Source organism: Bufo gargarizans, chromosome 4, assembly GCF_014858855.1.
Source record: "Bufo gargarizans isolate SCDJY-AF-19 chromosome 4, ASM1485885v1, whole genome shotgun sequence".
Classification (NCBI taxonomy): domain Eukaryota; kingdom Metazoa; phylum Chordata; class Amphibia; order Anura; family Bufonidae; genus Bufo; species Bufo gargarizans.
In genome coordinates this window covers 274548977-274575715 of record NC_058083.1, presented here as the reverse complement: position 1 = coordinate 274575715, position 26739 = coordinate 274548977, and positions in this window count along the sequence as shown.

Here is a 26739-nt window from a genome sequence, read left to right as displayed (position 1 = left end):
CTTTTTTGGGGGATTTCCACTATAGGGGTACCTCAGGGTCTCTTCAAATACAACATTTCCCCTGAAAAACATTTTTGCAAAATCTGCCCTCCAAAAGACAAATGGCACCCCTTTTGAGCTCTGCCGTGTGCCCATACAGAAGTTTATAACCACACATGAGCTGTTGCTGTATGCAGAAAAAAAATATGAAAATGAAGTTGTATAAAATGCCTGTTGGGTCAAAGCACTCAAATTGGGTCACTTTTGGACGTTTTGTCTATAGGGAAACCTTAGGGTCTCTTCACTTGTGACATGATAACAAAAAAACATTCCAGTCCTCCCAAAACCATATGGCTCTCCTTCCCTTCTGAACCCTGCTGTGTGCCCATACAGTAGTTAATGACCAAATGTGGGGTGTTTCCATACACTGCAGAATCAGAGTAATAAATATTGAGATTTGTTTTTGCTGTTAACTCTTGCTGTGTTACAAGAAACAATGGATTAAAATGGAAAATCTGCACAAAAATACCTGTGGAAAACCTAAAGGGCTCACAGCTTCGAAAATCAGTTTTGAATAATTTGAGGGGTGCAGTTTCTAAAATATGGTCATTAATGGGTGGATTATATTATGTACACCCCTCAAAGTCACTTAGAAACTGACATGGTCCTTAAAAAGTTGTTTTAGAAATTTTCTGGAACATTTGAAAAAAATTGCTTCAAAAAAAGCCTTCTAACATCTTGCAAAATTATAATTTAACATAAAGTAGACATATGGTGATTGTTAGTTAATGACCATTGTGTGAGGAATCACTCACTGTCTTAACAAAAGAGAAATTCAAATTTATAAAGCTGCAAATTTTTCAAAATTTTCCATAAAATGTGTGATGATAAAATACTCTCAGGATTGGTTGGATAAGTAAAAGCATTCCAAAGTTATTAGCACATAAAGTGACACATGTCAGATTTGCTAAATTACCCTTGGCCCATAAGCTGAAAACTGGACTGGTGTACTGAAGAGGTTAATAGAAAGATCATTGACAAAAGGGACATACAGTATACTGCACTTTTTCATAAATTTCATAAATTGTGACTTATCAGTCCAGACAGTCCTTTTGAATCACATTCTGTTATCATTGTTCCTGTGTTTCGCAATTAACCTCTGAGATTGAGCTGTTGAATACGCAGTTTTAGCTCTGTTTTCAGATGACATCTAAAAGGTTATTATGTATACTGTCCATAAAAGACTTACATTATGAGTCCAGCTCAAGTAGCTGATTAATGGCAACATCCAGTGATAACACGGCATCATTTTCAGAATTATTGCAATAATGGAACTGCCATAATGGATCTCATTTATTTTTGCAAGTAAATCAGGATTTCATCTTTTGAAAGACTTCCTGAATAGATTGAGATTTTGTGCAAAAGTTTCAGGCAGGTGTGGAATAAATGCAAACATGCTGCAAAGTAAGAATGTTTTCAAAAATAGAAGTGTTAATAAGTTTATTTTTTAACAATTAACAACATGCACAATGAATGAAGAAAAGAGAAATCTAAATTTAATAATTAGTGTGACCACCCTTTACCTTCAAAACAGCATCAGTTTATCTAGGTCACTTGCGCACAGTATTTGGAGTAACTTGGCAGGGAAGTTGTTCCAGGCATCTTGAATAACTAACCACAGATCTTCTGTGGATGTAGGCTTGCTCTACTTCTTCTATCTTTTCACTGTCCTTTTATGGACAGACTCGATGATGTTGAGATCAGAGCTCTGTGGGGGCCATATCATCACTTCCAGGGCTCCTTGTTCTTCTATATGCTGACGATAGCTCAACAAGACAAGTAGTTATACTATATCAGCAAGTTCTTTCCCAGGCAAAAGATTTCAAAGCAGACTGGGGTTTCAAGACAAGCAGTTCAATCTCTTTTAAAGAAGCATAATGAAGATGGCCGAAACTGAGGAACCTACATGCAGTTGATGACCAAAGAATCTTAGGGCAGGGTTGCTCCTCCTCATGCTGCGGAGGAGATCACTGTGCCGGCATACATACATAATTCCTCTGGGTAGCCATCTTATATGCTTCTGGCATATGTAAAAAAACTGTGAACTCTCATCTTCCTGAAGCCTGGGTCACCTATGATATAGATGGACACTTTTATTACCACTACTCTGTGAGGCCAGCTATAAAAGGTCATAAAGGCTATACCAGGCCCAGCTCATCCTGTCCTTTAAGATAAGATCAGCTCGCTGTCAAGCCTGGCTGGAGCGTGACGTCATTAATTTCCAGGTCTGGTTTGAGGAGAGCTAATAGCCCTTAATTAGCTCTGGGCATAAAACCAGTCCACTTTCATATTTCATTTATGAATCAACTTATGCCCTTTCTGACACCAGATCCAGGCTCTACAGAGTATTATGGTTAATTGGGTATCAAATATGACTAGAGGATGTGATTCTGTAGCTGACCTATGGGTGGTAGAAGAACTACAGGTCCCAGCATTACCGTGTGTGGTCTCATTCTGTATGTAAATAAATAAGGATCACAAATATGTATTCTGTATAAAAATATGCCGATGTATCAGGGAGATACGAGCTTAAGTATAATCCTCATTGTAGGAACTGAACTTTGATGGGGTCATAAAACACTTGGAGGCCAATCCCTAGGCTTCACAGTCACTCTGCTGCCATTGGCTGACAGGAGTAAGTCTCCTGCCCATGGGAGAGTTCATAAAAATCTGTGCACGAGGACAGAGGAGAGAGACCCATGGAACATCACCAGACACTTAATTGGACATTGACGGCATATCCCTGTATCAGAAGAACTTTGAGAGTCTCCCCTGATACATACTGAAAAGGGGTTTGCAAGGATTCAAAAAGGACATATGAACGACCATCTGAAACCCTCCAGAGAAACTAAGTATTCTTTCATCTTTTTCCCTTTCATTTGAACTGTCGTGATTATTTATATTGTTATTATTATTCTGTAGATTTATAGTCATTTTCATTAGACTTGTATGCACTGCTTTTTACCTCTTATTAAAGATTATAAAATCTAAATGGCCAAGTCTTCCATATTCTAAGCTGCTGAACAACGTACCTTGCCTTTGAAGAGATGTTACCAGGTAGTTAGTTAAATTGCATTTAGAAATTGTAGCTGGGGGTGATTGACTGCGGTTGGTCAGTAAGTGATATCCGGTTCATCCACTGATCTGTGTGATAGTAAATGACCCGGATAGTCGGCTCGTGGACCGGGAACCCACGTGGTGGCAGTTACCGAAGTATAGTGGGGGGGGGGGTGTTAGCCGAGTGGTAATACCCCGGTCACGTGAGGTCTCTGTGTGTGCGCAGACTCCGTCACAGACCACTACGTCACAGCTGTGGGATCTGGAGCGATTGGATCCATAGTTCGTGACATTTTCTGGTGGCAGCTTACGGGATTCTGTATGCTTAGAATATTAGTGCATGAAGTTATGTCCATAACTCTGTACTAAAGGATTGAAAAATTCTGAAAGACGAAGCACAGTGCATTAGTTTTGATAGAATAATAATTCACGACAGTACCCTCCCCTCTCTCTTGTTTTCTGTCCTATCTTTTATTTGGCAATAATGTCCTAATCCGTGAATTATGATGTCCTGAGCGTGGCTGATATCACAGCTCTGTGTGAGCACAAAGGCATCCAAGTATATGGGAAAAATAAGACTGTCCTCATCCAGGAGTTATGTGCACGGAGGAGTCAAGAGTCATCCCTGCAGGATTCAGAGAATGGAGGAGACTCTGGGGCCCCTGAGCCAGGTGACCCCTTCCAGAATGAGGATGATGAACTGGGAGGAGGACAGCCTGCTGGGGCTTGCAGTCCTCTAGCTGGACATAACTCTGTCTCTATGCCATCCCAAAATGGTCTGGACCAACTAATGCTCAGTAACCCGGACTTATATTTTCGGCTGCTGGAGGCACGTCGGGCAGAGCGCAAGGCTGAGCTCGAGGCTGCAGAGCGCAAGGCTGAGCTCGAGGCTGCAGAGCGCAAGGCTGAGCGCGAGGCTGCAGAACGGGAAGCTGTCCGCAGGCATGAACTGGACCTGGCCCGAGTACAGCTTCAGGGGTCCGACCGGCATGCCACATCCACAGGCCCATCCCTGATGGTCAATCCAAAACTGCCTGTGATGGAGTCTGAGAACTGTGACATTGATCTTTTCCTGCATGCTTTTGAAACCTCATGCCAGCAGTACCAGGTACCAGCGCCACAGTGGGCGGGACATCTAATGTCCGCACTGAAGGGCAAAGCTATGGAGGCCCTGGTCGGACTACCATTAGCAGAGCGTACCAGTTACGCGGTCATCAAAAAGGCTATTCTGGTCAAGTACCAGCTGACTCCAGAGACTTACCGTTTACGGTTCCGGTCCCTGCAGAGAGGGCCCGGAGATACTTTTATGGACCATCTGGGCAAGTTGCAGACCACCTTCCAACAGTGGTCTGATCCCCTCACAGAGGACACCAAACAGTCCCTGGCGGATCTGATGGTCCGAGAACAGTTTGTCTCCAATTGCCCCACAGATGTGCAAAAATATGTATGTGAGCACAAGCTGAAGAGTGCGCGAGAGGCGGCCGAGCTAGCCGATGAATATTCGCCATGCCCAGCACTCGGGCATTCAAAGACACTCTGTCCCGTCTGGGAGGAACCTCTTCATCTGCTTCTTCCTCCCGGCCAGCTTTGTCGATTCCTGTCCAGCGACCCTTTCACAGGCCTGCACAAAGACCGGAAGGAGTCAAGCCAGCACCGACAGACGTGCGCAAGTGCTATGCGTGCGGCAAGCCAGGACACCTCAGCCACTCGTGCCCGGAGAAGAAGACAGCACCCCCTGGCAAGCTTGCCCGCAACCCATTATCTGTGCTGTTAGTGAATGGAGCTGAAAGACACACCGCAGACAACCTACAGTCGGTTACTGTGGGCAACCGGTGCACCACAGGCTTCCGCGATACAGGAGCCGAAGTCACACTAGTTCGGCCTGAACTAATGGATGACGCAGACCTTATTCCCGGCAAAAGCCTCACCATCACGGGAGTTGGGGGGGTGAGCCCTAATGTTCCCCTAGCTCGTGTTTTCCTTGATTGGGGGGCTGAGAGTGGAGTAAGGGAGGTGGGAGTCTCTGCGGAGATCCCCACAAATGTTTTATTAGGCACTGACCTAGGACGATTGGTCTCGTGCTACGTGCCCCCTGGAAGCACACAGGACTCACCCGTCCCTATGGAGGTCCCTGGACATACCGAGGTACTGTGCAAGGATGTTTGCATAACATCAGATAACCTTGGGGATGGACCTCGGGAGGTGGGGTGTGTGGGAGCAGTTGTCCTATGACAGGAAATGTAGCGGGGATGGCGGGTGTATGTACACAGGTAGCGGACATGTGTTTAACTGATTCAAGTTGTGCAAATGTTAAATGTGATGACATTATTGTGCCTGTGTTGCCCGTCACTCGCAGGGCTGCAAAAGCCGCAGCGGAACGCTCCATTGGGGAAGAGCAAGTGGAAGTGTCCCCTTCCACCGGTTCGGACCCCGTGGACTTAACCGCGTCAGAGCCTCAGCCACTGTCCCTGTTCACCACAGGACAGCTGGCTGGGACTTGTAGTGCCACCTTTGAGCAGGCCCTGCGAGATGACCCTACCTTGGAGCAGCTAAGAGGGTTAGCTGCCAGCCCTCCCACTGAGGGAGACAAATACCGAGTGTGTTGGGACAATGGGAAACTGTATAAGGAGGACATCTCCCACAGTGACAGTAGGGTGGGGCCACTCAAGAGGCAGCTCATTGTACCTGTGCAGTTCAGGGAACAATTACTGCAAGTGGCTCATGAGATCCCCTTAGCTGGTCACCTAGGAATAACCAAAACAAAGTCCCGGGTGATGCAGATTTTTTTCTGGCCTGGCCTCGGGGCAGATGTTGCCAAGTACTGCAGGTCCTGCGACACCTGTCAGCGAGTTGGCAAAGCAGGAGTCCGTCACCGAGCTCCATTGACTCCCTTACCGATAATTGATGAACCCTTCAGGAGGGTGGCCGTGGACATCATTGGTCCACTGGCCATCCCCAGCAGTTCTGGTAAACGGTTCATATTAACCTTGGTGGATTACGCGAGGCGCTACCCGGAAGCAGTGGCGTTATCCTCCATTAGGGTGGACAAGGTTGCAGACGCCCTGCTGGGGATCTTCACGAGAGTGGGGTTCCCAGCTGAGCTTCTCAGCGACCAAGGACCTCAGTTCATGTCTGAACTAATGCAGGGGCTCTGTAGGAAAATACAGGTGAACCATATCGTAGCCAGCCTTTACCACCCACAAACAAACGGCCTCTGTGAGCGCTTCAACGGGACGTTGAAGCAGATGCTGAAGACGTTCGTGGAGGCGCAAGGGAAGGACTGGGAACGATATCTACCTCACCTGCTATTTGCCTACAGAGAGGTTCCCCAAGAGTCAACCGGGTTTTCGCCCTTCAAACTCCTGTATGGTCGACGAGTAAGAGGTCCCCTAGACCTAATCAGAGAGTCTTGGGAAGGCAAGGTTGCCGGAACTGAAGTCTCTGTAGTAGACTATGTCCTCAGGTTCCGAGACAAAATGGAGTCGCTGGTAGGTCTGGTACAGGAGAATATGGTGCAGGCCCAAAGCAAACAGAAGCAGTGGTATAACCGCACTGCCCGAGAGAGAATCTACCAGGAGGGGCAGAAGGTCTATGTCCTGCTGCCAATGCGGCAAAACAAACTGCAAGCTGCATGGGAAGGGCCGTACCCCATTGTCAAATGTCTGAGTAAGGTAAATTATGTGGTGGGCCTTGGAGAGGGAGGTAGGAGACAGAAGACGTTTCATGTCAACATGCTCAAGGAGCATCACGAGAGAACGCAACATGTTATGCCGGTTTGCAGCCTGCCCGAAAGGGAGGAGGCCGACCCCCTACTAGATCTGCTAGCTGACACTCGAGAGTGGGAGGTGGACTTAACCATCAACCCTCAACTCTCGTCCCAGCAGAGATCTCAGCTCTTAGAAGTGTTGACGGCTCATCGTGACACTTTTACAGGGAAACCCGGGAGAACACACCTTGCAGTCCATCATGTGGACACAGGCACACATGCTCCCACAAAGCAGTCCGCCTACCGTGTCTCAATGGAGGTCCAGGCAGACCTCAGGAGGGAGATTGAGGAGATGAAGCAGCTCGGGGTCATTCAGAAATCCCACAGCGCTTTGGCCTCACTGGTGGTTCTGGTCCCGAAGAAAGATCAGACAACCAGGTTCTGTGTGGATTATCGGAAACTGAATGCCATCACAACCTCGGATGCTTACCCCATGCCCAGGATTGATGAACTGTTAGATAAGTTGGCAGAAGCCAGCTACCTGACAATCATGGACCTGAGCAGGGGGTATTGGCAGATTCCCCTGACCTCGGAGGCTCAGGAGAAGTCGGCCTTCATCACCCCTTTTGGCTTATACGAATTTACTGTAATGCCGTTTGGGATGAAGAATGCGCCAGCCACCTTTCAAAGGCTTGTGAATGACTTGCTGGAAGGACTAGAAGAATGTGCTGTCGCCTATTTAGACGACATTGCCGTGTATAGCCCCACGTGGAAGGAGCATCTGGTGCACCTGTCGCAAGTACTGGACAAACTTGCTGCGGCTGGACTAACTGTTAAGCCTAGCAAGTGCCAGCTGGGCATGAATGAGGTCACTTACTTAGGCCACAGAGTAGGAGGAGGCACACTGAGGCCTGAAATAGAGAAGGTGAAAGCCATTACGAGATGGCCAACACCTCTCACCAAGAAGCAGGTCATGTCTTTCTTGGGAACGGCCGGGTACTATAGGAAGTTCATCCCGAACTATAGCGCCCTGGCCAAGCCTCTGACCGACTTGACCAAGAAGAAGCTGCCCAGGATGGTGTCATGGATGCCGGAATGCGGTATACTATACCTGAGCCGTAAGTTACTGGCCAGGGAGACCAGCTACTCCACAATAGAGAAGGAGTGTTTAGCTATTGTGTGGTCCCTGCAAAAGCTACAACACTACCTGTATGGACGCAATTTCACAGTGATCACCGATCACAATCCCCTCAGCTGGTTGGCACGTCTCGCAGGAGACAATGCGAAACTGCTGAGATGGAGCCTGATTTTGCAGCAGTACAACTTCACCGTGCAGCACAGAAAAGGTAGTTTACATGGAAATGCCGATGGGTTGTCGCGGCAGGGAGAATTGGCCGGAGACGGCTGGGTTACTGTGGAATAGGCTTGTGGCGATTTCCCCAGGCAACCTTTTAAAAGAGGGAGGTGTGCCGGCATACATACATAATTCCTCTGGGTAGCCATCTTATATGCTTCTGGCATATGTAAAAAAACTGTGAACTCTCATCTTCCAGGCCCAGCTCATCCTGTCCTTTAAGATAAGATCAGCTCGCTGTCAAGCCTGGCTGGAGCGTGACGTCATTAATTTCGAGGTCTGGTTTGAGGAGAGCTAATAGCCCTTAATTAGCTCTGGGCATAAAACCAGTCCACTTTCATATTTCATTTATGAATCAACTTATGCCCTTTCTGACACCAGATCCAGGCTCTACAGAGTATTATGGTTAATTGGGTATCAAATATGACTAGAGGATGTGATTCTGTAGCTGACCTATGGGTGGTAGAAGAACTACAGGTCCCAGCATTACCGTGTGTGGTCTCATTCTGTATGTAAATAAATAAGGATCGCAAATATGTATTCTGTATAAAAATATGCCGATGTATCAGGGAGATACGAGCTTAAGTATAATCCTCATTGTAGGAACTGAACTTTGATGGGGTCATAAAACACTTGGAGGCCAATCCCTAGGCTTCACAGTCACTCTGCTGCCATTGGCTGACAGGTGTAAGTCTCCTGCCCATGGGAGAGTTCATAAAAATCTGTGCACGAGGACAGAGGAGAGAGACCCATGGAACATCACCAGACACTTAATTGGACATTGACGGCATATCCCTGTATCAGAAGAACTTTGAGGGTCTCCCCTGATACATACTGAAAAGGGGTTTGCAAGGATTCAAAAAGGACATATGAACGACCATCTGAAACCCTCCAGAGAAACTAAGTATTCTTTCATCTTTTTCCCTTTCATTTGAACTGTCGTGATTATTTATATTGTTATTATTATTCTGTAGATTTATAGCCATTTTCATTAGACTTGTATGCACTGCTTTTTACCTCTTATTAAAGATTATAAAATCTAAATGGCCAAGTCTTCCATATTCTAAGCTGCTGAACAACGTACCTTGCCTTTGAAGAGACGTTACCAGGCAGTTAGTTAAATTGCATTTAGGAATTGTAGCTGGGGGTGATTGACTGCGGTTGGTCAGTAAGTGATACTCGGTTCATCCACTGATCTGTGTGATAGTGAATGACCCGGATAGTCGGCTTGTGGACCGGGAACCCACGTGGTGGCAGTTACCGAAGTATAGTGGGGGGGGGGGGTGTTAGCCGAGTGGTAATACCCTGGTCACGTGAGGTCTCTGTGTGTGCGCAGACTCCGTCACAGACCACTACGTCACAGCTGTGGGATCCGGAGCGATCGGATCCATAGTTCGTGACAATCACTGCATATAATAGCAATGGTCTCCTCCACTAGCGAGCAAGCGGTTGCGGGGAAGGAACGCTTCCCTCCCGACAATCGTATGCTACATCGGGCTGTGTAATACAGCCTTAAGCCTAATAATTGGCACCACTTCTTGGTCTGTACAGATTTTACTGTTTATCATTGCAGCAAGGTTTAGATTACAGACAGCACAGGATCCTCCATTCACAATACCTGATATCACAGCTTATTGGCTTTCCCTCCTGACCTCTGCGTACATCACAGGGCGTGCATAGAAAACTCTCTCATAGAAGTCAATGAGGTCCTCTTCTGACCATTGTGTCTAAAGACCAATGGGCTGTCATGAAGCAATTTTCTTGATGCTTTAAACACAGGCAAGATGGCAGCTCCCATAATCATGTTTAGGAAATAGAATTAAAAAAAATCTGCAATAAGAAAATAACAAGAGAGTAGAAGAAGATATGTTACTATCTGGTTATAAATTGCACAATATAATATTGTATGTTCACAGATACAACAGACTAAAGTTGCATATAGACTTTCCTTAAAGAGGACCTTTCATCAGTTTTAACATAGGCTAATTATGGTATTACCTTGTAGGGCGGCCCCCGCTGATGCCATGGGTGTTTTTTTTTTCAAAAGCCCCCCGTTCATCCGCTGTTGCCCCCTGTTGATTTGGCGCCTTGTATTCTAATGAGCAGTATCGTCGCAATGAGGCAGAGACGCATTCTTATGCTGTGGGCATCTCCTTCTCCCTGGCTGTTAGCCCGATCCAATCAGAGCGGACGGCCAGGGAGAAGGAATCTCAGGAGAACTTGATCTTCTTCTCCCTGGCTGTGAGCGGTCCGCTCTGATTGGATCACGCTCACAGCCAGGGAGAAGGAGATGCCCACAGCAGAAGACTGCGTTTCAGCCCCATTGCGACAATACTGCTCATTAGAATACAAGGCGCCAAATCTACGGGGGGCAACAGCAGACGAACGGGGGGGAGGCTTTTGAAAAAAAAAACATCCATGGCATCAGTGGGGGCTGCCCTACAAGGTAATACCATATTTAGCCTATGTGAAAACTGATGAAAGGTACTCTTTAAGTTCAGATTTCAACAAATATATGAAATATTGCAGAACAAATTTAAAATGTGCTCATTTACAACCAGTGCATCCTTCAAACAACATTATTGAAGATGGACCCATATTTTCTGTATGAGGACTTTGTGATGCATGCTTGCTCCAGATAATTATCAAGTATCATTAAATATAATGTTTGCTTTTGTTCTCCATGTCAATTTATTACCTTTTTTTTAAATTCTGCTTATGTACCGTAGTTGCAACAATTTCCCAGACACATACTTCTCCTAATCTGACACAACAATGGTATGCAGTACTGTATATCAGTTGGTAAAGAAAACTAGCACTTATCTGGAGTTTGTGCCTTTATTCCTGGTCCGCTATCTTTGTTCCCAATGTAGCCCACTTACTTTTAGTGCATCCACTCTAGTCCTTCACACAGCAAAGTGTAACATTGAACACCTGCAATTTTATGTTCCTGCATGGGATGACATACAGAGCCCCCCTTAATTATGGAAGGGCAGTTCTCATAACTAAAGCATGGAAACATACTTTCATTAGGCTACTTTCACACTAGCATTTTAGTTTTCCGGTATTGAGATCCGTCATAGGGGCTCAATACCGGAAAAAAACGCTTCAGTTTTGTCCCCATTCATTGTCAATGGGGACAAAACTAAACTGAACGGAATGCTTCAAAATGCATTCCGTTCCGTTTAGTTGCGTTCCCATACCGGAGAGCAAACCGCAACATGTTGTAGTTTGCTTTCCATCCTGTGATGCGGCGCAAGACGGGTCCGGCATGACCCCCAATGCAAGTCAATGGGGACAGATCTGTTTTCTCTGCCACAATAGAAAACGGATCCGCCCCCATTGACTTTCAATGGAGTTCATAACGGATCTGTCTTTGCAATGTTAAAGATAATACAACCGGATCCGTTCATAACGGATGCAGATTGTTGTATTATCAGTAATGGTAGCGTTTTTGCTGAACCCTGCCGGATCCAGCAAAAACGCTAGTGTGAAAGTAGCCTTAGAAATGTTTGCCGGGATATTTTATTCTCCTTCAAATCTGCTCAAATCAGTTGATTTCCTATTGAACATCCTTTTCTGTGGATGAAACAGGGATAATAATGGAACCGGATCCAAAATTTTAAATCCTTTTGTAATAAATCCCAGTTTATTGCACTAGATTTGTCTAGATTGTTAGGTAATGGCCATGAATTACCAAGCTCTAGACATGGTTTGAAATTCTAGAAATCATTATAGTAATAGCTGTTTTATTTATTTAAGCATGTGCACCACTTGTTATTTCTTTCCACATCTTTACTGCAGCTGTACATATTTGAAAAGGTCTTTAAAATGTTAAAAGTACAACATCTAAGCTCAATTATGAGTTGATGTACTGCTAAACGACAAATCAATTCAATCATGTCAGAGCTAGGAGTGGGAAATTGACGTCTAGTCTAGAAGCTTGACATGATCCATTAAAGACCCCGTATTGAGTGGATTAGTGAAATGGTGCTTATCCTTCAAAGAGCATGAAACAAACAGCGTGTCCTTATAAAAAACCAACATTATATATATAATATAATTAATAAATAGCTGCTGCATCTTGCCTCCGCTGGGGTTCGTGACAGAGTGGAATAGAAGAGAATAACTAGTAGTATAAAATGATAGTCTTGGGTCTTGAGTTTACTTAGGCCTTATACATATGACAGAGCCATATGCACTGAGGGACATGGCAGCCCTGAGGTTCTGTACTATGGAGCCATAATATGCTCCATATCATATGGAGGCACAGATTCATCATACTCTGGATATGGTGTTGTTTTTCTGGCATTTTTTGTTCCGTGTAATGCCTACCGATGTTATAAGCATGGACAAAGGTTTCACCACCACCACATAGCAGGAAACTGAGGGAATATGAAGAAGTGACAGAAACTAAAACATCTCATTAAACATTAAACACTAAAGAAGCAGATTAAACCAAATGTGGAAAAAGTGGAAGTGGTCAGTGGGTCTGCTGGGAGCAAAAGAGTGAAATAAGAAGCAGCCTGAAATGAGTGTAGAGGCACTCAATCAGTAAAACTATGCAAAACTGTAGAAATAAGACTTGCATCACACAGCAACATGCCATGCAGTGATCTATTGCTTCTCCGAATCATTTATAAACATTTACATAGGGCCCTTTGTATATGTTTTGATCAAAAAGGCATAGGTCCACTCAAAATGTCAAGATGGCCTCTTTTGAGTAGGTCCCTACTCTAATTTATAAGAAAGTATTGTTAGGCTGCTAGGTCTCACCACCTGCAGGTACTGTGTTGTGGTGGTGGGTGCCATGTGGCACTGTATCAAATTAGAGCAGGGATACACTCAAAAGAGGCCACCTTGATGTGGTGAGTGGTCCTACTCATTTAAATCAAATGTGTGCAAAGTACCTTGTGTTATAAATGATGGTTAGAAGCAATAGATCAATGCATGGAAAGTAGATGTTCGATACATGTCTTTTTCTCTACAGTTTAAAATATGTAAAATTAGCAAAACACCCAAGGTTGCAGAAGTACCCAAGCATTACAGTTGAGGTATTGCTGAAATTATTTATTTATTTTTACATAATAGCTAGCATTGCAGAGTATAGAAGAAAAGTTTGTCAAACACTGCCCGGTTCCCCTGAGGACGCCTGTTCTCCGGCGAAACATGTCGGGGGGCAGCATTTAGTTGGTGTTTTTAGATGGCAGCAGAAGTAGCACAGTTAGGCAGGTAGCATTAACATACTGTTTACAATTAGGTAGTTAGATCTGGTGTATGCGCTCAATACACCAGTGTCTATAACCAAGAATCTAGTCACTGCTAAGACAACAGACAGTAGACAGTAGATTTCTAATACAATCGCCGATAAAACAGAGGTACAGTATGCAACATATTAAAATATTACTCTCACATCTCCAATGAGATTATAATAAATGGGATAAAATAAAAGTTAAGTTTTATATTAGCCAGTGGGTGAAAAACAAGGCGATTTTTAGTCCATCAGGACTATATGCAAATGAGATATAGTTGATAAAATACGCCTACTAAGAGGGTCATTTGGGATTGGTCTGAAGGGGTTAAAAACACGCTGTCCCATTTTTTATGCTTTTTAACCTTTTCAACCACCATGACGTACCCAAACGTCACGGTGGTTGTGGGAATGTATGGAGCGGGCTGTTGCAGTGAGCCTGCTCCATATGCGGCGGATGCCACCTGTGTCATACAGCAAACAGCCACTCGCAATAACGGGGAATGGCAATCATGCTGACCACCGTAATTTAACCCCTACAACAGCGATCGCTGCACCTGTGAGGTAAAGCAGAGGGATGCAGGTGAAATTGTGGGGCTCTGATTGGTTACCGTGGCAGTCTGGACACGACTGAAGCCTTCCAGGCCTTCCATAGTATGAAAAAAATGTAGTAAAAAAGAAAAAAGCTATACAAGTTTGGTATCGCTGTATTCTTATTGAGTCACAGAATAGGGACATCATGTCATTTTTAGCACACAGTAAATGCCGTGATTTCAAAACCCCAAAAACCCTGGCGGATTTTTTTTTATTTTTTTAACCCAACAAAAAAAAAATTCCCCCATTTTCCAATAACAGGCATGGTAAATTTAATGGTATCCTTAAAAAATAAAATTTAACCCACAAAATATAAGCCCTCATGTGGCTATATAAATGGAAAAGTTCAAAAGTTATGGCTATTGGGCATGGGAAGGAAAAAAATGAAAACACAAAACTAAATATGTACCTGGTACCTAAGGGGTTAATATTAAAAATGTTTCCCTTATTGGGGGTAGATGGCGTTTAAACACACACAATGTTTTTTATTTGCAAAAATCAGGCTTGTTCGGACCAAGTGTCCAAAAATTCTGCCTTAATGGGGGCAGATCACTGCCCATGTTTAAACACACACACATGTACATTAATGTTATTAGAACAGTGGCTTGTTCTGCACAGGCATCCAAAAATTATGCGTTAATGGGGCAGAATGCCTGCCCATATTTATACACACATAAGTGTTGAAGTAAAAGTGGCTTATTCTCCCTTTTATTTGTATTAATCCAGCTGTGCAGAAGACCATGGGGTTAGTGCACATGGTATGGACTGAAAAAAGGCCACATTCCAAGTAGGACTGGACCTGGTTGTTCAGGTGATAAGTCTCCGTTTTCTCTACCATGTTCATAAATGGAACTGGCTGCTGTTGCAGTTTTTACTTCTTGTGGTAACGGAGAAGGTGGGAGGTGGGTGACTTGGTGAGGAGAAAAGAGGGGCCTCCTGGTCAGACACATAGGCGGCAGGCGTCTGCTCACCAAAAGCTGCGGCACACTTTATACACAATGTATCTTGGTAATAAATCAATTTGGCCTTCCTTTCGGCAACAGGAAAACATTCCCCTTACTTTGATAGTCAGTCATTAGATTGCTTAATGTTAACAATACACCTGTCAGTACATAAGCAAGCAAGCATAAAACTTACCACACTTGCCAGCTTGCCCGAGTGCCCAGTTCTTTCTGGCTCCACTCTCACTGAAATAATTGGTCATCATGGACAGTGTTGTTGTCATCAACATCACTAATAGCCTTGTTGTCCTGCATAAGTGATTCCTCCACCTCCTGCTCCTCCTCCTCCACTTCTTCCTCCATTTCTTCCTCCATGAGACTTCCTCCATGTAAAAAGCTTCAGCTACAGGGCAGTCAGCAAGAAGCTGTTCTTCTTCGCCATCTCTTGTAATATCAGTGTGAGCACATGCTCTAAGATAAATATCAGGGGGATGACATTGTTAATGCCACAGTTGTCACTACTGGCAAATCTGGTGGCTTCTTCAAATGGCCTGATAATGTGATGTGTGTCTCTGATAAGCTGCCACTGCCTGACCTCAAAACAACACATGCTCTTTCAACGAAGTTCCCCAAGAAATTTGATTTGTGACAAACAAATTTGTCATGAATCGCTTTAAATCAAGCATACCCAGGCCACTCTGCCTTAGGGTATGGCCACTTGGAGCGGCCGTGCTGCGGCCATGCTGCAGTGAAGAACTACGCAGACAATTAGCCTGCAGCTGCCTTTAAACAGGGGCTGTTGCTGGTATGGGGTTTGACTGATTGTGGGGACAAAATATGATGGTATACCCACTAATCCAACCCCAGCGCTCTCCTGGCCTACAGGAGGGAGCCCTTTTTCTTCCATCTGCTTTCCTCTTTTTCCACATCATCTAATATCGATGAGAAAATGTCATCAGGAACATCCAGCTCCTCCTCTCTCTGCATCTTGCTGACTTTTCTAGGAATTAAAGTCAGCAAAAGATGAGAATGGTCATCATTAACACTTGGCCCCCCCTAAGGGGTGCAGACGGGATGGTATTGGTTGGCACGCCCGGCACTGGCATAATAAAGGCTTCCATCTTATTTGTATAGAATTCTTCTATTAATCGCTTTCATCAACACTGTCCCTAGTGCATGAGCGCTTGCTACGTCTCGCCCTATGCTCAGCTCACAGGACAATGGTGGAGGGATGGGGTGAGGGTTATATACGGCTGTGACATTACAGGGGATGGATATCTGTGGATTAGCTAGCTACATGGCATTATGTGAGATCTTGCGTTCCCGGGCTTGTCTCCTTTACACTTATTTTCGCTTTGTAACACTTGCAGCCGCCATTTTATGAAAACCTGATTCATTACCAAGAAGTGCAAGGAAATTCGGATTCGTTGCGAATTGAAGTTTTCCTAAACTTTGGACTGAATTCCACTTTGAATGCTTCGCTCAACACTACTTGTAAAAATGTTCTAGCATATGGAAGGTAGAATTCCATTGCGTTGGAAAGTCGTGGATCAAGTGGTGCAATAGCAGATAATTCTGTTACTGTAAGTTGAAGAGGGATTTCCTTGCCACATAAGAATGGCTGAAATGCAAGGACAGGTTTGTGGAGTCGGCCAGCACCCTCTGCATGCCATAGTACTTTTTCAAAAAGTACTGAAGCACTCAATTCATCATGTGCGTCATGCAAAGAGCTTGTGTTATTTTCCCCCAAATGCAGCGCCATCACAATATCCCTCCATTGTCGTTGAACAGCTTGCCCAGTTGGAGTTGGGAGGAAGACAGCCAGCGGGATGTCTGCTGCTTGATGCACGTTAGCAACTGATCTGCTGTGTGGCGACTCTTATCTTGGCTGATCAAATTTAACACAGCATGGCAACTCTTCACATGTGATAGGAAGGAGGAGTAGTTGGAGCAATAATCTGCCCTGCTTCTATTGGGGACAGGAGATTGTCCATGGAGAAGGATGTTTAGGAGCTGGATAAGCACCTGGTGTGGGAACTAGATCAACACAAACGTGGAGGTACAGTAGCCTCATTGCTGCAGTGCTGCCACTCTTCAAAAAACATTGATCCCCAGTGGGCCATGAAAGACATGCACTGTCCATGCCTATAACCGCTTCTCCAGGTGACCACAGTGTCGTGAATCATGCCGGACAGTGACAATTGCAAGGAAAGGTCACTACATGATAATCCAAGGCAGGGATGGCTTTTTAGGTTGAATAATGGTGGCTACATAACTTCCAGTGAGGCTAAAAGCACACCATCAGTTCCCCAAAGGCTGTGTAATCCACAAAGTGGTATGGAAGCAATTGCACCACCAGCAACTTGGCCAGATCAAAGTTAAGTTTGCACATTATCAGATTGCTGGGCATGTAGAGTTGTTTCCTGGCCACACATTCCCTTATTGATGGCTCTCCTTCTCCCAGTCTCCTTTGCGCTAGCCAGGCTAGAGACCAAGAGAAGGAAAACACTCTTGTTACACTAGCTGACTGCAACTTCTATTTTTCGCAGGATCTAGTTACAATAGAGCCCTGGTGCCTACATTTCTGTTTGACAGTCCATAGGTTATTTTAATCTTGTACACTTCAATGCTTTTGTCTTCCAGCACTGTGGAGAAAAATTACCATACTGGAGATACTCACGCAGAACTAGCAGCAGCCAAACTTAGCTTAAGTCTGGCAAATTTTGAACCTGCACCCAAAGTATTAGCAACATTGCCAGCTGACAATAATAGAAGCAGATCTGGCTCTGGCATTTTATTTAGTAAGTTCTGGACTTACAGATGTAGCAGGGTTAACGCTCAAACTCTTAACTCAAATTTCTTAACTCATCGTGTTATCCTGAAACAAAAGCCATTGAAAAGCAATTGAAGGTGTTTGCTTAACGCATTTTGTTAAGATAACACATCTCATAAAGCATGACTGTTAACTATGCTACATCTGTATGTGGCCTCCTCTGATGTCACCTCCTCCTCAGCACCCTGATCAGGCTTCCAGGTCCTGTCTAACACACAATCGTCATCAGAGTCCTTCCCTTCCCAGACACTTGTATCCGATGGGATGTCATTGTAAGCTCCACGTCTCCCCTCCTGGTTCTCTGCTCTGTATTTGCCCTGAGTGCCACTGTTGCTACCATTGCCACTACTACCACCATTGTGGCTACAAAAGCCACTACTGCCAGCAGCACCAACACAGCTATGCAGGGGGTCCCTCAACTCCCCTGAACCTCATCCTTACGGCAGTCCAAACACTGACTGTTCTCACACAAGTTATGAACAGTGAGATTCTCTTGAGTGTCTTTTATAGCATGTGGAGTTTTGTTGCCTCTTCTGAGGAAAAAAGGCACCCTACTTGGAGGGGCAGTATGGACAGAGATGATGCAACTGAAAAGCTTTTTCAGGGCTTCAAGGAGGAGCAAGAGGAATGCTGTAACCTCTGGCTCCAAGGTACAGTGTCAGACTCAGAGGTGACATCGACATTAACCTGCTGTGACTGAGAGGCGGAGTAAGCCATCCAGTCATAAATGTCATCCTTTTTGTTCTCAATAATAATGTGACACCTCTCGGAAGCCAGGTTGAACTGTGGCCTACTTCTACAACTACTACTAATTGCCGAATGGCTGGTGCTGCTCCTGCTGTTTGTGCAACTACCCACATTCTGACTCTTGCATAATGAGGCATGGTTCTCATGTCAATGTCTTCCATTTAACAGACATTTTATTATGAGGCCTATAAATGAACAGTCACAGGTTTGGTACACAGATTATTTAACAGTACTAGCCAAATTTTAACTTTTTACCCCCTGTAATTTATAGACAGTGGTGCAATTAAATGTCCCTCCATTTCTAAAAAAAGAAAAAAAACACTGGCAATTTACAATGGCAATAATATATTGTATTAATGTTTTTGCAGTAAATTGCTTTTGCTTTAACTACAGGGAGTGCAGAATTATTAGGCAAGTTGTATTTTTGAGGATTAATTTTATTATTGAACAACAACCATGTTCTCAATGAACCCAAAAAACTCATTAATATCAAAGCTGAATATTTTTGGAAGTAGTTTTTAGTTTGTTTTTAGTTTTAGCTATTTTAGGGGGATATCTGTGTGTGCAGGTGACTATTACTGTACATAATTATTAGGCAACTTAACAAAAAGCAAATATATACCCATTTCAATTATTTATTTTTACCAGTGAAACCAATATAACATCTCAACATTCACAAATATACATTTCTGACATTCAAAAACAAAACAAAAACAAATCAGTGACCAATATAGCCACCTTTCTTTGCAAGGACACTCAAAAGCCTGCCATCCATGGATTCTGTCAGTGTTTTGATCTGTTCACCATCAACATTGCGTGCAGCAGCAACCACAGCCTCCCAGACACTGTTCAGAGAGGTGTACTGTTTTCCCTCCTTGTAAATCTCACATTTGATGATGGACCACAGGTTCTCAATGGGGTTCAGATCAGGTGAACAAGGAGGCCATGTCATTAGATTTTCTTCTTTTATACCCTTTCTTGCCAGCCACGTTGTGGAGTACTTGGACGCGTGTGATGGAGCATTGTCCTGCATGAAAATCATGTTTTTCTTACCTTGCAGACTTCTTCCTGTACCACTGCTTGAAGAAGGTGTCTTCCAGAAACTGGCAGTAGGACTGGGAGTTGAGCTTGACTCCATCCTCAACCCAAAAAGGCCCCACAAGCTCATCTTTGATGATACCAGCCCAAACCAGTACTCCACCTCCACCTTGCTGGCGTCTGAGTCGGACTGGAGCTCTCTGCCCTTTACCAATCCAGCCATCTGGCCCATCAAGACTCACTCTCATTTCATCAGTCCATAAAACCTTAGAAAAATCAGTCTTGAGATATTTCTTGGCCCAGTCTTGACGTTTTAGCTTGTGTGTCTTGTTCAGTGGTGGTCGTCTTTCAGCCTTTCTTACCTTGGCCATGTCTCTGAGTATTGCACACCTTGTGCTTTTGGGCACTCCAGTGATGTTGCAGCTCTGAAATATGGCCAAACTGGTGGCAAGTGGCATCTTGGCAGCTGCACGCTTGACTTTTCTCAGTTCATGGGCAGTTATTTTGCGCCTTGGTTTTTCCACACGCTTCTTGCGACCCTGTTGACTATTTTGAATGAAACGCTTGATTGTTCGATGATCACGCTTCAGAAGCTTTGCAATTTTAAGAGTGCTGCATCCCTCTGCAAGATATCTCACTATTTTTGACTTTTCTGAGCCTGTCAAGTCCTTCTTTTGACCCATTTTGCCAAAGGAAAGGAAGTTGCCTAATAATTATGCACACCTGATATAGGGTGTTGATGTCATTAGACCAGACCCCTTCTCATTACAGAGATGCACATCACCTAATATGCTTAATTGGTAGTAGGTTTCGAGCCTATACAGCTTGGAGTAAGACAACATGCATAAAGAGGATGATGTGGTCAAAATACTCATTTGCCTAATAATTCTGCACGTAGTGTATACGGTATCTTGAAATAATACACATTCATTAAAATGGGTATACTAATGCAGTTTTAGCAGTAAAACGTGTTCACTAACATGGGTATACTAGTGTAATGGCTTTATTGCAGTAAAGTGCCTTTGCAACATTGCCTTAACTTAAAGCTATCTTGCAGTAATGCAATACGTTCAATAACACAAGTATATTCATGACATTATTGCAGTGAAATACCTTTGCTATATTGCAGTAAAACAATACATGGGTATTTGTGCTGTAAAATGCCTTTGCAACTTTGCTGTAACTTAACGCTATCTTGAAGTAATACAATGCATTCACTAACATGGGTATACTAATGGCGTTATTGCAGTAAAATGCTTTTGCTGTAATGGAACGATATGTTGCAGTATTATAATGCCTTCACTAACACAGGTATACTAGTAAAATGCTGTAACTAAACTGTATCTTACAGTAATACAAAGCCTTCAATAACATGGGTATACTAATGGCGTTATTGCAGTAAAATGCCTTTGCAACTTTGCTGTAACTTAACTCTATCTTGAAGTAATAAAGTGCGTTCACTAGCACTGGTATATTGATGCACTTTAGTGCTGTGAAAATGTCCAATTACAAATGGTAAATTGAGGGTTTTAGAAATGAAAATGTGGGCAATTGCTCAGCATTTGCAGCAGAATGTTTGGGTGCTGGCAATAAGCCTATAAATAGGGATGAGCGAACTCGAACTGTATAGTTCGGGTTCGTACCGAATTTTGGGGTGTCCGTGACACGGACCCGAACCCGGACATTTTCGTAAAAGTCCGGGTTCGGGTTCGGTGTTCGTCGCTTTCTTGGCGCTTTTGTGACGCTTTCTTGGCGCTTTTTGAAAGAGCCTCTTGCCCCAAGAGGCCGTCACAGCCATGCCTACTATTGGCATGGCTGTGATTGGCCAGAGCACCATGTGACCCAGCCTCTATTTAAGCTGGAGTCACATAGCGCCGCCCTTCACTCTGCTCTGATTAGCGTAGGGAGAGGTTGCGGCTGCGACAGTAGGGCGAGATTAGGCAGATTAACTCCTCCAAAGGACTTGATTATTGATCGATCTGCAGCTGTGGGTCATTGAGCTGCTAATACTCAATTGCTCACTGTTTTTAGGCTGCCCAGACCGTTTGTCAGTCACATTTTTCTGGGGTGATCGGCGGCCATTTTGTGTCTTGTGGTGCGCCAGCACAAGCTGCGACTAAGTGCATTTAACCCTCAATGGTGTGGTTGTTTTTTGGCTAAAGCCTACATCAGGGTGAAGCTGTCACACCAAGTGCATTCAACCAGCAATAGTCTGTTTATTTTTTGGCCATATACTACATCAGGGGCAAGCTGCGCCTGTCACCAAGTGCATTTAACCCTCAATGGTGTGGTTGTTTTTTGGCTAAAGCCTACATCAGGGTGAAGCTGTCACACCAAGTGCATTTAACCAGCAATAGTCTGTTTATTTTTTGGCCATATACTACATCAGGGGCAAGCTGCGCCCGTCACCAAGTGCATTTAACCCTCAGTAGTGTGGTTGGTCAAGCTATCACACCAAGTGCATTTAACCAGCAATAGTCTGTTCATTTTTTGGCCATATACTAAATCAGGGGCAAGCTGCGCCCGTCACCAAGTGCATTTAACCAGCAATAGTCTGTTCATTTTTTGGCCATATACTACATCAGGGGCAAGCTGCGCCCGTCACCAAGTGCATTTAACCCTCAGTAGTGTGGTTCGTCAAGCTGTGACACCAAGTGCATTTAACCAGCAATAGTTTGTTCATTTTTTGGCCATATACTACATCAGGGGCAAGCTGCGCCCGTCACCAAGTGCATTTAACCAGCAATAGTGTGGTTATTTTTTGGCCATATCCCAGTCTAATTCTGTCACTAAATCCATACCGGTCACCCAGCGCCTAAATACTAGGCCTCAAATTTATATCCCGCTAAATCTGTCGTTACCGCTGTACTGTTGTGGCTGGGAAAGTTATTTAGTGTCTGTCAAAGCACATTTTTTGTTCTGGGTTGAAATACAATTCCCAATTTAGCAATTTCATAATTTAGTGGTTTCTGCTATATCAGAGCTATTTGAAATCTATCCCTAAAAGGGTATATAATATTCAAGGTGCACATAGGGTCATTCAGAATAACTTCACACACACGCTACTGTGCATTTCCAAGTCCAATTCTGTTAGTAAATCCATATCCGGTCACCCAGCGCCTAAATACTAGGCCTCAAATTTATATCCCGCTAAATCTCTCGTTACCGCTGTCCTGTTGTGGCTGGGAAAGTTATTTAGTGTCCGTCAAAGCACATTTTTTGTTCTGGGTTGAAATACAATTCCCAATTTAGCAATTTCATAATTTAGTGGTTTCTGCTATATCAGAGCTATTTGAAATTTATCCCTAAAAGGGTATATAATATTCAAGGTGCACATAGGGTCATTCAGAATAACTTCACACACACGCTACTGTGCATTTCCAAGTCTAATTCTGTTAGTAAATCCATACCGGTCACCCAGCGCCTAAATACTAGGCCTCAAATTTATATCCCGCTAAATCTCTCGTTACCGCTGTCCTGTTGTGGCTGGGAAAGTTATTTAGTGTCCGTCAAAGCACATTTTTTGTTCTGGGTTGAAATACAATTCCCAATTTAGCAATTTCATAATTTAGTGGTTTCTGCTATATCAGAGCTATTTGAAATCTATCCCTAAAAGGGTATATAATATTCAAGGTGCACATAGGGTCATTCAGAATAACTTCACACACACGCTACTGTGCATTTCCAAGTCCAATTCTGTTAGTAAATCCATACCGGTCACCCAGCGCCTAAATACTAGGCCTCAAATTTATATCCCGCTGAATTTGAATACAATACATTGGGCCAAATAATATTTTTGTTGTTGTGGTGAACCATAACAATGAGGAAAACATCTAGTAAGGGACGCGGACGTGGACATGGTCGTGGTGGTGTTAGTGGACCCTCTGGTGCTGGGAGAGGACGTGGCCGTTCTGCCACATCCACACGTCCTAGTGTACCAACTACCTCAGGTCCCAGTAGCCGCCAGAATTTACAGCGATATATGGTGGGGCCCAATGCCGTTCTAAGGATGGTAAGGCCTGAGCAGGTACAGGCATTAGTCAATTGGGTGGCCGACAGTGGATCCAGCACGTTCACATTATCTCCCACCCAGTCTTCTGCAGAAAGCGCACAGATGGCGCCTGAAAACCAACCCCATCAGTCTGTCACATCACCCCCATGCATACCAGGGAAACTGTCTCAGCCTCAAGTTATGCAGCAGTCTCTTATGCTGTTTGAAGACTCCGCTGGCAGGGTTTCCCAAGGGCATCCACCTAGCCCTTCCCCAGCGGTGAAAGACATAGAATGCACTGACGCACAACCACTTATGTTTCCTGATGATGAGGACATGGGAATACCACCTCAGCATGTCTCTGATGATGACGAAACACAGGTGCCAACTGCTGCGTCTTTCTGCAGTGTGCAGACTGAACAGGAGGTCAGGGATCAAGACTGGGTGGAAGACGATGCAGGGGACGATGAGGTCCTAGACCCCACATGGAATGAAGGTCGTGCCACTGACTTTCACAGTTCGGAGGAAGAGGCAGTGGTGAGACCGAGCCAACAGCGTAGCAAAAGAGGGAGCAGTGGGCAAAAGCAGAACACCCGCCGCCAAGAGACTCCGCCTGCTACTGACCGCCGCTATCTGGGACCGAGCACCCCAAAGGCAGCTTCAAGGAGTTCCCTGGCATGGCACTTCTTCAAACAATGTGCTGACGACAAGACCCGAGTGGTTTGCACGCTGTGCCATCAGAGCCTGAAGCGAGGCATTAACGTTCTGAACCTGAGCACAACCTGCATGACCAGGCACCTGCATGCAAAGCATGAACTGCAGTGGAGTAAACACCTTAAAACCAAGGAAGTCACTCAGGCTCCCCCTGCTACCTCTTCTGCTGCTGCTGCCTCGGCCTCTTCTGCTGCTGCCGCCTCGGCCTCTTCCTCCGCCTCTGGAGGAACGTTGGCACCTGCCGCCCAGCAAACAGGGGATGTACCACCAACACCACCACCACCACCTCCGTCACCAAGCGTCTCAACCATGTCACACGGCAGCGTTCAGCTCTCCATCTCACAAACATTTGAGAGAAAGCGTAAATTCCCACCTAGCCACCCTCGATCCCTGGCCCTGAATGCCAGCATTTCTAAACTACTGGCCTATGAAATGCTGTCATTTAGGCTGGTGGACACAGACAGCTTCAAACAGCTCATGTCGCTTGCTGTCCCACAGTATGTTGTTCCCAGCCGCCACTACTTCTCCAAGAGAGCCGTGCCTTCCCTGCACAACCAAGTATCCGATAAAATCAAGTGTGCACTGCGCAACGCCATCTGTAGCAAGGTCCACCTAACCACAGATACGTGGACCAGTAAGCACGGCCAGGGACGCTATATCTCCCTAACTGCACACTGGGTAAATGTAGTGGCAGCTGGGCCCCAGGCGGAGAGCTGTTTGGCGCACGTCCTTCCGCCGCCAAGGATCGCAGGGCAACATTCTTTGCCTCCTGTTGCCACCTCCTCCTTCTCGGCTTCCTCCTCCTCTTCTTCCACCTGCTCATCCAGTCAGCCACACACCTTCACCACCAACTTCAGCACAGCCCGGGGTAAACGTCAGCAGGCCATTCTGAAACTCATATGTTTGGGGGACAGGCCCCACACCGCACAGGAGTTGTGGCGGGGTATAGAACAACAGACCGACGAGTGGTTGCTGCCGGTGAGCCTCAAGCCCGGCCTGGTGGTGTGTGATAATGGGCGAAATCTCGTTGCAGCTCTGGGACTAGCCAATTTGACGCACATCCCTTGCTTGGCGCATGTGCTGAATTTGGTGGTGCAGAAGTTCATACACAACTACCCCGACATGTCAGAGCTGCTGCATAAAGTGCGGGCCGTCTGTTCGCGCTTCCGGCGTTCACATCCTGCTGCTGCTCGCCTGTCTGCGCTACAGCGTAACTTCGGCCTTCCCGCTCACCGCCTCATATGCGACGTGCCCACCAGGTGGAACTCCACCATGCACATGCTGGACAGACTGTGCGAGCAGCAGCAGGCCATAGTGGAGTTTCAACTGCAGCACGCACGGGTCAGTCGCACTACAGAACAGCACCACTTCACCACCAATGACTGGGCCTCCATGCGAGACCTGTGTGCCCTGTTGCGCTGTTTCGAGTACTCCACCAACATGGCCAGTGGCGATGACGCCGTTATCAGCGTTACAATACCACTTCTATGTCTCCTTGAGAAAACACTTAGGGCGATGATGGAAGAGGAGGTGGCCCTGGAGGAGGAGGAGGAGTATGGGTATCTAAGTTTCAAAGTTAAAGCTCAGAAAGTTGGGCGAGGGTCGCAACCCAGAAAAAAGGAAGTTCTGTTTAAGAAATTGAACTTAGTTGCTGCTCTAACTTAAGGGGAAAGTATTTTGAGTGGGTAGGTCGGGAAGGGTTTATCCTAGCGGTAGGGAATAATATTAACAGTATTTCTACCTCTCTGATTGTTATATAGATAATTGAGTTACTAGTGGGTGTGTGTTAAGAAACGCAATATGAAAATAGTCTCATGGAAAGTCAAGGGCTTGAGATCGCCCCATAAAAGGGGGATGATCCTCAGACATCTCAAAAAGCTCAAACCTGATATTGCTCTCCTGCAGAAAACCTACCTGGGGGAGAATGATTTTGCTAGGATGAAGAAGATGTGGGTGGGTACAGTAATAGGATCTCCGGCAAACCACAGGAAGGCGGGGGTACTAATTTTTATTAATAAGCAACCGAACTGTACTATTGTACAGCAATCTATTGATACACAGGGTAGGTGGGCACAGTGTCATGGAACCATGAACCAGACGTACAACAAGAGATAAGTGGAAATAAGAAGGCTTTATTGAAAATCAAGCTGTGAGCAAAAGTCCAAACGGATGGCTAAACCGAAGCAGGGTCTTGCGTAGACAGAGGTCAGGAACCAGAAGGGTAGTCAGACGAAGCCTGGATCAGGAACCGGCAGGGTAGTCAGACGAAGCCAGGATCAGGAACCAACGGGGTAGTCAGACGAGGCCAGGATCAGGAACCAGAAGCAGCAGCAGTCTTAGAAGCATGTGAACACAGGAGGACCAAGCAAGGAACTGAAGCCACAGACCTCCTATATATATGAGCTAGGCATCCAGCTCCTCCCAGTGGGAAGGAGAAGCCGCAGGGTGGGAGGCTACAAGAAACCCAGAAACCA